The 11655-nt window shown below is 45.8% G+C and overlaps 3 protein-coding genes across 3 annotated transcripts in view; 2 read left to right on the top strand and 1 right to left on the bottom strand.

Annotated features, from left to right (window-relative positions):
* TAP2 (transporter 2, ATP binding cassette subfamily B member) overlaps positions 1–11655 on the bottom strand; it is a 1062867-nt gene that overhangs the window by 137545 nt on the left and 913667 nt on the right. The gene's annotated exons all lie outside the window — the stretch shown is intronic.
* LOC125428531 (zinc finger protein 708-like) overlaps positions 1–11655 on the top strand; it is a 1111878-nt gene that overhangs the window by 355286 nt on the left and 744937 nt on the right. The gene's annotated exons all lie outside the window — the stretch shown is intronic.
* LOC125428557 (zinc finger protein 420-like) overlaps positions 1–11655 on the top strand; it is a 37036-nt gene that overhangs the window by 13599 nt on the left and 11782 nt on the right.

Here is an 11655-nt window from a genome sequence, read left to right as displayed (position 1 = left end):
GCCATAGAGACTTTTTTGTCCCTCTTCCAAGATGCTCCAACTAGAGTGTATCCAATGAAGCTGATGGGGAACGGATTCAGAATGGACAAAAAGGCGATTCTCCTTTGCACAGAAAGTGATTAAAATGTGGAATTCGCTCTCAGGGGGTGCTCTCAAGATTACAAAAGGCATAGACAGCTTTAAAAGGAGAGAAGAAGAAGAGTTTGGAATTACACCCTGCTTTTCTCTCCAGTAAGGAATCTCAAACAGGTTACAAATATCTTTCCTTCCATAACAGATGTCTTGTGAGGTAGGTGGAGCTGAGAGAGTTCTCTGAGAACTGTGACTAGCCCAAGGACACCCAGCAGGCTACATGTGGAGGAGCAGGAAAACAACCTCTGTTTTCCAGATTAGTGTCCACCACTGATAACCACACTATGAGGCAGAGGGGGGATGGCGGACGTGGCCTGCTCAGTGGCGCCGCCTCTCGCGCTGCAGGAGGCAGCAGTGCCTTGCAGGGAAACCCCCTCTTGCCAATGGAGCAGGCAGCCACCTGCTCCATGGGGCAGAGGGCGGGGTGGCTGCTCTGGAGGGACATGCCTATGCTACCCTTCGACCTCCAGGGGTTGGAGGGCAGTGTGGGCATGTCCCTCCAGCCCTCCAGAGCAGCGCTGGAAGGAGAGGTGAGTAGGGGGGACGCGAAAAGCGGCACCCTCATGCACGGAGCCACCTCCGGTTTGGCCCCTCCACTCACCTTTCCTTCCAGCGCTACTCTGGAGGGCTGGAGGGACATGCCCATGTTACCCTCCAACCTCCAGCCCAGGTGGAGCCACAATATAAGGCTGAAAGAGCAGGTTGCAGACCCCTGAACTAGAGGCAGGTTGCAGACCCCTGAACTAGAGTGTATCCAATGAAGCCGATGGGGAACGTATTCAGAATGGACAAAAAAGATATTCTCCTTTGCACAGAAAGTGATTAAAATGTGGAATTCGCTCTTGGGGGTGTAGTGGTGGCAAAAGGCATAGATAGCTTTAAAAGCAGATTAGAAGAGAAGAAGAAGAGTGTGGGTTTATACTCCAGAAAGGAGTCTCAAAGCAGCTCCCAAATTTGTTTTCTTCCTCTCTCCATAACAGATACCTTGTGAGGAGCTGAGAGCGTTCTCAGAGAACTGTGACTAGCTTAAGGTCGCTCAGCAGGCTACATGTGGAGGAACAGGGAAACAAACCCTGTTTTCCAGATTAGAGTCCACCACTGTTAACCACGATGCCAGGCTGGACGAGAGGCCGATCCGTGGCTACTAACCAAAGTGACTGAAGGGAACCTCCACATTCCAAGGCAGTCCACCTTTGAATTTCAGTATCAGAAGCAATATCAGGGGAGGACTTGGCCTTTGTGCCTTGTTGGTTGGTTCTGTCTCTGTGTGACACAGGATGCTGGACTGTGTGGACTCTCCCTGGTCTGATCCAGCAGGGCTCTTAATTCTGCTATTGTCCTGGAAGAGTTAAGCTCTCCAGACTTCTATTAGTCACCTGAAGTCATGCTTTGATTTACCCTTTTTTTGTACGATTGTTTTGTGTGTTTATTTAGAGAATTTATATTTTTCCACTTTATTCCCTGTTGGAGCAGGATAGTGTTTGTAAAAATGGGCCAGGGAGCGAAGTGGCTTCCTCCTTCTCTCCCCTCACAGTCTGCTCCCCCTTCAAACGACAATAGTTTTAGGCATAGGTAGGGTCTCCATGTGAATGAGAGGGTGGAGGTTCCCAGTTCTCACTTCTTCCCTTTCTCTGTACATACATAAATGAATGACCAGGCGCTCAAGTGAAGCCCAGACAGCACCAAGAGGTCTGGGCATCAGAACCAGTCTGAACTTCTCTGTAACCCCCTCAGTCAAATAAACTTAATAAAAATGCTGTATCATTATATGGCCATTTTGGGGTCGGGAAGAATTTTTTCTCCAAGCCAGATGGGCAAGGAATCCTGGAGGTTTTTTATCTTCCGGGGAACAGGGAAACAAACCCTGGGATTGGGCAGGAAATAGTTGTGAATTGTGCATTGTGTAGGAGGTTGGTTGGGCGAGATGACCCAGGAGATCCCTTCCAGCTCTATGTTTATATGATTTCTACAGTTACATGCTTTGCACAACCTTAACTTCTGCATCTGTTCCAGTACACTAAGAACATAAGAACACTCCCAACATAAGAACATAAGAACACTCCCAGCTGATCCAGGAGAGCTGGCAACCTGTCAGGCCTACAACTCCCAGCATGCACCAGCTCCCACCTTTTCCCAACAAGAGTGAGAAAACAAACTGAGAAGCTACTTTTGTTAGGGACAGGGCAGGGCCCTGTTCTCAGAGCAAAAGCTCTGTCCGGTTACTCACAAATAACCATCCATAAGCTTCTTCAGTGTTAAGAGTTTTATTGTTCAATTCTGCGCAGAAGAGGGAACTCTCCTCTGTCAGCAACAGGGAGGAGGTTCAAAGGGCTGTTGCTTGTGTAACATAATTTATACCCTCTTACAAACATTCCTCCTTGTCTTCTGACTATTGGTTTGAGTCAAGAAGACGTACAGACCCGGTCATTTCATCCCACCTTTTACTACACCTTTTCATCCCATATTTGGTGCAACTTAAGTTAAAAACATCTTACGCAAAGGTTTCTATAACAACTAAGTTTCTATTTTACTGTTATCTGTATTTATTTATTATTTTATTATTTATTAAACTTGCTATACCGCCCTATCCCCGGAGGGCTTCTGCTAATTCCTTATCTCCTTGGTGGGGCCCTGTTCTCTTTCAACTCAAGGCCAGTGTCAGGCTGCTCTGAGTTTTGTTTTTCTCAACAAAAATAAGTTTCTGAAGTGCTTAGTGCCCAGTGAATTACACTTATATAACTTATATAATTAAATACAATGGCTTAAAACATTACAAACTATTTGTTCATATCACTTTCACGGCCAATGAGAGGCCAGAGACAATTGGCTGGCAAACAGATGGAGATTGCCACTGCCCAATCCCAACTCATCCCTACCTTGGCTGCCAGAGCTGAGGACAGCCGTTGTCCAGCCTCCCCCTTGCATGGAAGGCAAGGTGAGGGAGGCAGCTGGGTCCAAGGCAGATTGCTTTGACATAGATGTGAATATAGCAGGAAGGGAGATAGAGAAGCTCTCACACATGGAGTCAGTAGTGACTAAAGTGGGTAATGCCTACTCAGCAGGTGAGGAGGAGTTTGGCTTTATACCCTGCTTTTCTCAACCATTGGGAGTCTCAAAGCAGATTGCAAACTTCTTCCCTTCTTTTCCCCACACAGACAGCTACAACCTTGTGAGGCAGGTGTGGCTGAGACAGATCTGAGAGAACTGTGACTGGCCCAAGGTCACTCAGCAGGCTTCATGTGGAGGGCGGAGGAATTGAACCCTGTTGTCCAGATCAGAGTCTACCACTCTTAACCACTACACCAAGCTAGCTCTCAGCCAGGAGCTTTAAAATTGGTTGTCACCTTCAAGATAATTGTAGTGTCCCAAAGGAAGGGAAATGGAGCGTTATCTCAAGAGAAATCCACCCCGGTCTTTGTACAAGGGAAGGGAAGGTCAATAATTTGTGGCAAGCATAAATCATCAGAAAATAAAGCCAAGTTCTTCAAAAATAGGCCATCAACTTTAGGATGATAGTGGGAGCTGCAACAACAGAAAATTCTGGCCCAGATTACCTCTGAAATATCCGTATTCTATTTATACTGGGTTTGTGTTAAGTCTGAAACCTCAAGTCAATAAATGGACTCTGAGTTGTTGATCAGTAGCATTTTTTGATTGGGCATCACAGCACCAAACCTTGGAAAACCAGTTCTGCCAGACCTGGCTTTTGCAGCCTTCTTTTCCCCTGTTATCAATATCCCCAAGATCTTGTGAAAAACAGTCCCCAGAGCTGAGACGCCCCAAGGATGGCAGCAGACAGTGAGAGAAAGCCATGTGGCTTCCTGCCCCCAAAAGATAACGGATGCTACACTGTTTCTCATGGGACCTAGGATGTCATGGGAAACCTAGTTATCTACAAAGCATGTGAAACCATAAAGTAAAGATCAAGAAAATAATGCCCCAGATGGCAGTGGCAACGTATAGCTGGCTGGTTACATATATCTTCTAGCAGTGTTGATTTGCAGTTTCAAGCAATTACACTTAGTTTTAGGAATGCATATCAATCACATAGATACAATCCCCTGACAGTGTGAAAGTATACTTGTGAGGTCCAAATGGTTGAGGCAGTGCACAGGGATCGTGGAAAGCATTATCCCCATGCAAAGCAAAGGGGTTCATTCATTCATTCGTTTACATTATTTATTGTCTGCCTTTCTCACTTCCCAGGGAATAGAAAGCACAAAAAGTATTAAGCCTAGGACTGATTAGACCAAAGATATTTTGAAAGTCTTTTAAAAGATAGCATGTGTGTGCATGGCTTTGTGTTAATTTGAATATTTGGAAAGGCTGGTGAAAATGCTGTTAAAATGACTCCCATATCCTAAAATGATGGTGTGAAGCTGGACTAGGCTTGCTAAAACCACAAGGAGAGATTGATTGCTGAAGGAAGGCTTCTTGGAAAAGCAAAGCTATCTCCTGGTCTCTTCTGACCTAAAGTCTTTCAAAATATTTTTGGTTTACTAATCAGACCGAGGCTACAGCTTCCAGTATAACCATTCTTTAGATCTCAAGTAGGAAGTGTTCTTTGCCAGGATGAGTTCTTGATCTTAGACATGGGGTATTGAGGTTTCCATAGTTGTGGGGGGACATCAACTGAGAGTAATATTTCAGTGAGTGTATGCATAGTTTCTGTCTCTGCCTGATGTATTACTGTAGAAGCCAACCTTATAAATAAACCTTGTTTTTTACCTTGCTGCTTACCTGATGATTGAGACATAACAATTCTTGGGGTGGCTCCAAGCCAGACTTAGACGGGGTCCCTACGTTAACCGTGCAACGGTTAACAGGACTGGATCCACAGGCCATGAAACCCAACTTTCTCCTGTGCACATCTGGGGGGGGGGCATAAATACCTCTTCCCACCCCACACAACAAAGCTGCACAATGCAGAGCAAAATCTCCTTTTGGGAGAGTGACACACAGTTGACACCTGGGAAATTATCTGTGCGGTTCAAGCCAGTGAGCCAGGCCAGAAGGTTCTCTGTATAGAATTGGAGAGGGCCACAAAGGGCATATAAAAAGAAACCCTTTGGTCAATACAGGATCAGTCTGGAGCATCCCTGACAAATTCCCTTTTATTGCTTCTTGAGGACTGCCAGAGAAGAGGAATCTCACCACCTCCCTGCCAAATGCACCCTCCAACACGATCAGAAGATGGTATTTATTTTCCTGCACATCTACAGGGATTCCTTTGCATCCAGTGACTGGAACTCAGCATCCCTCCTTTGACTCTCAGGGACAAGGATGGCATTCAGGTGGGGTGGAGAGAAGGGGGTTGGAATCCTGCCTTCCCTTTGCTGCACTTTGCAGGGCAAATCCGAGTGAAGCTCCCTGGGGAAACTGAGGCAGCCTCTGGAGGGCAAAGCCAGGAGGAAAAAGTTATTTTTGCCTAGTGCAGAGTGTCACTTCCAGAGGGCGCCAGCGGGAAGTAGCCTGCATTCCCAGAGTGGGCGTCAACAGAGAGGACCACCTGGACTCTGCCCAGTCCCTTCTGCCTCCCATTTGTGTGCAGGAGTGGAGCAGGCGCCAGAGAGTTTTTAGGAAACAGGTAAGCGATAAAAGCAGGTTTCCTTTGCAAAGCATCTCCTTTCTTTGGAGAGGGGAAAACTTTGGAGAGGGGAAAAGTCGGGGTGGTGGGGGTGGTGGGGGGGGTGGGTGCAATTGGGGTGTTGTATAAAGACCTGCAGGATTTACCCCTTCCAAACTCCCCAGTGAAGCACAAACATCAACTGAGCATTATGAACCCCTGGGAGGCTCTCTGTGTTGCAGAGCCTTCTCCCCCCCTCCTCAACCCCCCCCCCCCCCCACTGGCTCCCCGGCAGCTGCTCTTCTTCTTCCTCTCCTTGCCCATAGGCTTATCTGGGCTCTCCCGGGAATCTCTGCTGCACCTCCTTCTGCGCCTTCAGCTGCTGCCTCCAAACTCTCTAGCAAAATCTCCTCTCGTTGGGCATTTTCCTCTGCCACGTTTCCCATCAACCTGCCTTTGTTGTGGGGCTGCTCCGGTCCCAAAAGCATTGCAGGTTTTCTCCTTGCTGTTCTGGAAGAGGAAAGTTGGATTTGGCGGGTGGGGGGGAAGGATCTTCCTGTCCAACGTGCTGTGGCTCACACAAGGCGCTTTTTACTCCTGGTAGCAAATCTTCTTTGCTGTGGCTTTTGGCACACGTGGGTGTCCTTTGCTAACACAGCATTTTTCATTGCTTGCCATCTGCGCCTGCTCTTGGCGTCATGGATCCCTGGGACAATCCAGTTGCTTAGTGATGGGTCACCAGATCTCCCAGGTACAAAGATCAGTTCTCCTTTAGGGAATCCAGCTCCAAGTTGGGAAATTCCTTCAGATCTGGGGGTGCAGCCTTGGGAGGATGAGGTTTGGGAAGCGAAGCTACATCCACCCTCTTGGAGGTTGGCAAATGTGGTTCCCCTGAGAGAGTGGGACTGTTCATCCAGCTAGCTTCCATGGCAGGGTGGGGATTCAAACCTGCATCTCCAAGATCAGATCTGACATTGTAACCACAATACTACTTGGTCCTTTCTGCTACCTACTCACTCATTTCAATGTTTATCTATTGTAGCAATATAAAGCATAAGTCCAGAAGACAAAAAAACCCTTGATTCTAGTATGGTCTCTCATGAATCACAGCTCTTTTTCAGACGCAGGAGCCATATTTATACGCATGTTTCTGCATTTATAAAATCTCAATCCTAGTTTTGCTTTGCAGGAGGTCACAGATCCAGCACTTACCTGTACTGAAGAATCTGGCAGAGGAAGGGGATCTGTTGGTCCCAGCGGAGGCTCTTAAGAGAGGAAGGGAGGATGAGGACAGAGCTGGAGTCAGCTGTCCCTGAATCAGGAGATGGCCTCGATGCCTCCGAGGGTGGGAGCAGAAGGGAATTGTGGAAAGGAGCCATGAAGAGGAGCCCGGGAGAAAATGATGTCCTCCCTCCAGATGTGCAGTGCCAGCAATTCAGGCACTTCCAGTACCAAGGAGCCAAGGGCCCCCGAAACCTTTGCAGCCGACTCCATCATCTTTGCCGCCAGTGGCTGAAGCCAGAAAGACACAGCAAGAGGGAGATGCTGGACCTGGTGATTCTGGAGCAGTTCCTGGCTGTCCTGCCCCCAGAAATGGGGAGCTGGGTCAGGGAATGCGGTCCGGAGTCCAGTTCCCAGGCAGTGGCCCTGGCAGAAGGCTTCCTCTTGAGCCAGGACAAGAATCAGGACCAGCAGGTGAGAGGCATTCATGTGTGAACTATGACGGATGGGGTCGGGGGGTCATGGGATACGGTGAAGGATCCCCTTGAAATCACCATGGATTACCCCCACTTTTCTGAACCCACCCCAGCCTTGTTCCTCTTCCTTTTCTCATCCGCCTCTCCTTTCTCGCATCCCCACTTCTGTTTCAGGTGCAGGGAAGGATCGCCCCGGAGAGTTACTGCAGAGTAGCCTTTCCAGGTAAGATCGAAAGGGGTGTTGCTTGCAATGCATTTCCTCCTTGAGAGTAGGTGGGTTGCAGTTCAGAAATTCCATCTAAGGAAGTAAAAACATATAATCAGTTTAAAATCGCTGCAAGGTAATTGGACAAATACGGTAAAGAAAGTAAGGGCAAAGCTGATAGGACTGAAGCTGAAGCCACTCAAGTTCTTAGCAGAGCAGAAAATATGTGCTGCAGAGTTGCTTGAGAAAGTTACCTCTTTATAGAGTTTAAAAATAAAGCAGGCTACATAAAAACATTTTTCCAAAAGAAAGAAGTCAAAAACATAAGTGCACAGGCACATAGGATACAGCAAAAATATCACCGAGAGAGAAATACACACAGTAACGTGCATGTGAATAGAAGTGAGAGAGAAAGAGTGTGGAAGCTACACCACTGATACCGGTAAGCAGCTGGTAAAGGCCGTGCTCATTAACCAACTGCCCAGCATTAACTGAGAATCTAACCCATTGGTGCAACTTGCATTGCTCCCGCAAACACTTAACACACATTGCCAAAATCTCTAACAAAAGCAGTCATGTTTCAAATTGGGAGGATGGTGCATTGGTCCAATAAAAAGGGTTACAAAATTTGAAGAGCTCCTATGCTGTAGCATTTTTTTGTGCATTTTACTGTTTATTAGAATTGTATGGATCATAATTTTATTGTTCTCATAATATTATGAGCCATTCTGAGGCCACTGTGGCAGGGGAGACCAGGATAAAATCAAGTAAATAATGACTACTGATACTTTTAACTCAAGGGTTTTTTGCTACCCAGATTTTAACAGAGAAGGCAGGCCCAGGAATCACAAACCTCAAAGGGATGGTGGTAGAAGGCAGCAGTAGGGTAATTTGAAAACTGTGTTCTGTGTGTCCAGCTATTAACAGCCAGGGTATGTGTGTTTAGAAAAAAAAAGGCCTTGGTAATTTCTTTGTCAAAAAATGGTCCTGTAACTACTCATATTTGGTAAGATGACATCACTCATCTCATCATTGTGAATATGATATTCTGTGATAAATAACAATCCTGCTAGTCTATATATATAAATGCGAAATACCACTCACTGACTGACTGAATGACTCATCAAAAGAACTCAAAAACCACCGAAACTACAAAGCTGAAATTTGGCACACCGGTTTGTTATATGCTTCAGGTGCTCGCTAAGAAAGGATTTTCCAAAATATTCATTTCCACTCGACTCATTAGATATTTACTGTTTAACTCTGGCCATCTGCACGAACATTCTAAGGGTGACAGTTACAAACCACGAGTTTCATATCCTTCAACATGGTATTTTCGATGGTTTTTGAGTCCTTTTGATGAGCCAGCCAGTCAGTCAGCCAGTGGTATTTCGCATTTATATATACAGCTTCGTTTCACAGGACATTTCAATGGAGGGCACTTTGAAGCTCTAACTCCGTTTGTCGCATTGACAAATTCTGCTAATGCCCACCAAACAACAAGTATGATTGATCCCATGGTGCGCCAACTGCATTCTAACACCGCCCTCCTCAACGCATACAAACCTGTTCCTTCTGCTGAAACCGCTAAATGGAGAAGAGGAATTAAACGCAGAAAGCAATTTACACATTGCATTAGAAAAAGACAACTACAGGAAGCTGCTGCAAAATATGTGAAAACAAACCCATCAGTCCACAGACAGGTTGTGAGGAAATGTGCTGCATGTCACCCCAAAGTTCACAAACAGGCTGCGAAGAAGTATGCTGAATGTCACCCCGAAATTCATAGAGAGGCTGTGATGAAGTATGCGTAGCGAAGCACGAGTATCCTGCTAGTTATTATATATAAAACAAATACAGTACTGGGGAAAGCAGCCAGCAACAACAACACAAAGATATTGGAATAAAAACATAACAGTTGTCCTAACAAATCTGATTACAAGCTGTAGTGGTTCCTCAGAACCTGTGCAGAACCTGTGCAGAACCCCTCGATGATGCGGCTGGCCTCCACACGGGCCAGGGCCTTTACGGCTCTGGCCCCGGCCTGGTGGAACGCTCTCCCACCAGCTGTCCGGGCCCTGCGGGACCTGGGGTGGGAATTCCCGCGAGGGCCTGTAAAGCACGGAGCTGTTCCGCCGGGCCTTTGGAGGGACCGGCCGGCTGATGGTGCCCCCCACCCCTCGGCTCTTACATCCGAGCCTGATACCATCTGAGGGGACTCCGGCCGATCCCTCCCTTTGGGGAAAAGAATTTAATAATGGGTTACTGACCAACTACTTTATAAATCTATTAGCACCATTACAGTTAAGTATCCTCGCCAAGCTTTTATAGATTTTAATTAAATTAGGATGGTTTTATGATTGTATTTATTACCATGTTGTTCACCGCCCAGAGCCCTTTGGGGATAGGGCGGTATAAAAGTCCAAATAAATAAATAAATAAATAAATAAATAAATAAATAAATAAATAAATAAATAAATTCTGTGTGGTAGGAGAAGCTGAAGTACCCAATTTCAGTTTCCACTGAAAACTGATATTTAGGCTAACTAGAGCCGGACCTAAGCCAGCCTCCTTTCTAAGATTTACAAGAGGATTTCTCCAATCAGAAGCTAAGCCAGCCTTTTGTGTCAGTAGCTACTTTTATCAGTCAGAGCCATTTCCCATATAGTCCAACTTCCATCAAGCACCTGGTAATTGGTGTGAACTTTGATGACAAATAGCTAAACTGGCCTAAACCCGATGGTTCTTTGTGCAAAAGGGATTAAGTTGTTTGGGATGGTTCAATGTGGAATGGATCTAAATACCTGCATTGTAATGTAATCTTGAGAACCAGTGTGGTGTAATGATTAAGAGAGGGGGATTCCAATCTGGACAGCCAGGTTCGATTCCCCACTCCTCCACATGAAGCCTGCTGGGTGACCTTGGGACAGTCACAGTTCTGTCAGAACACTCTCAGCCCACATAGAAGCAGCCAATGCAAACCACATCTGAATGTCTCTTGCCTTAAAACCCTACGGGGTCTCCATAAGTCAACTTGGACTTGATTGCACTTTCCACTACCAACTATAATGTTTTCATTGATACTCTGCCTTTCTAACTGGGGCTCAAGGCAAAATATATCTATGATGGGGAAAAAAACTTTGCACAGTCAGTAAGCAGATCAGAATGTCAGGCAACCAGTGGATTAAAAGGTCAGAAAACAGTATTGGAAATATGAGAATTCAACGGTGAAGATTCCTAGTAAGCCACAATTATTATTATTATTATTATTATTATTATTATTATTATTATTATTATTATTATTATTATTATTATTATTATTATTATTATTATTATTATTTATTCAATTTCTATACCGCCCGATCCCCAAAGGGCTCCGGTGATGAACAACTATAATATATAAACAATAAAAGGAGCAAATCCAGTAGAAGTACAAACATAGGCTCCGTCAATAAAACATCTTAAAATACATAAAAACAATGACTAACAATTGCTTAAAGTTAAACAAAGGAGAGGTGTCGGGCTCAATTTAAAAACTCACCCCAAGAGGGACGGCAAGACCCCTCAATATGAGGAGCTCCTGTTGTACCAGTGCCAGAGGAGCAGTGGGGGGCACCATATCAGGGGGCTGGACACTCAAAGGCCGGTGGAACAAGCACGAAATGCTTACAGACCCTGTAGGGAACTCACCAAGGTCCCGCGGACAGTGGTGGGAGGGTGTTCCCACCAGGCGGGGAGCCAGCAGCTGTGAAAGTCCTAGCCCTTGTGGAGGCCAGCCGCTGCTCATTGAGGGGCAGGGACCACCAGCAAAATTAGCCTCACTGACGCATGAGAGGCAGTAGGGACATATGGGGGGTGATCTAGGTCCCGAAGATGCGAGGGTCCCAGACCCGCAATAATGCCTTGAAGGTCAGAATCCCACACCTTGAAGATGATTGAATTCCAGCGGGGAGCCAATGCAGCTGGCTTTATTATTATTATTATTATTATTATTATTATTATTATTATTATTATTATTATTATTATTATTATTATTATTATTATTGTATTATTAT

This window comes from Sphaerodactylus townsendi, linkage group LG03 (genome assembly GCF_021028975.2).
Source record: "Sphaerodactylus townsendi isolate TG3544 linkage group LG03, MPM_Stown_v2.3, whole genome shotgun sequence".
NCBI classification, from domain to species: Eukaryota; Metazoa; Chordata; class Lepidosauria; order Squamata; family Sphaerodactylidae; genus Sphaerodactylus; species Sphaerodactylus townsendi.
The sequence above is the reverse complement of the archived record's forward strand: the minus strand, read 5'-3'. Positions and strand labels throughout refer to the sequence as shown.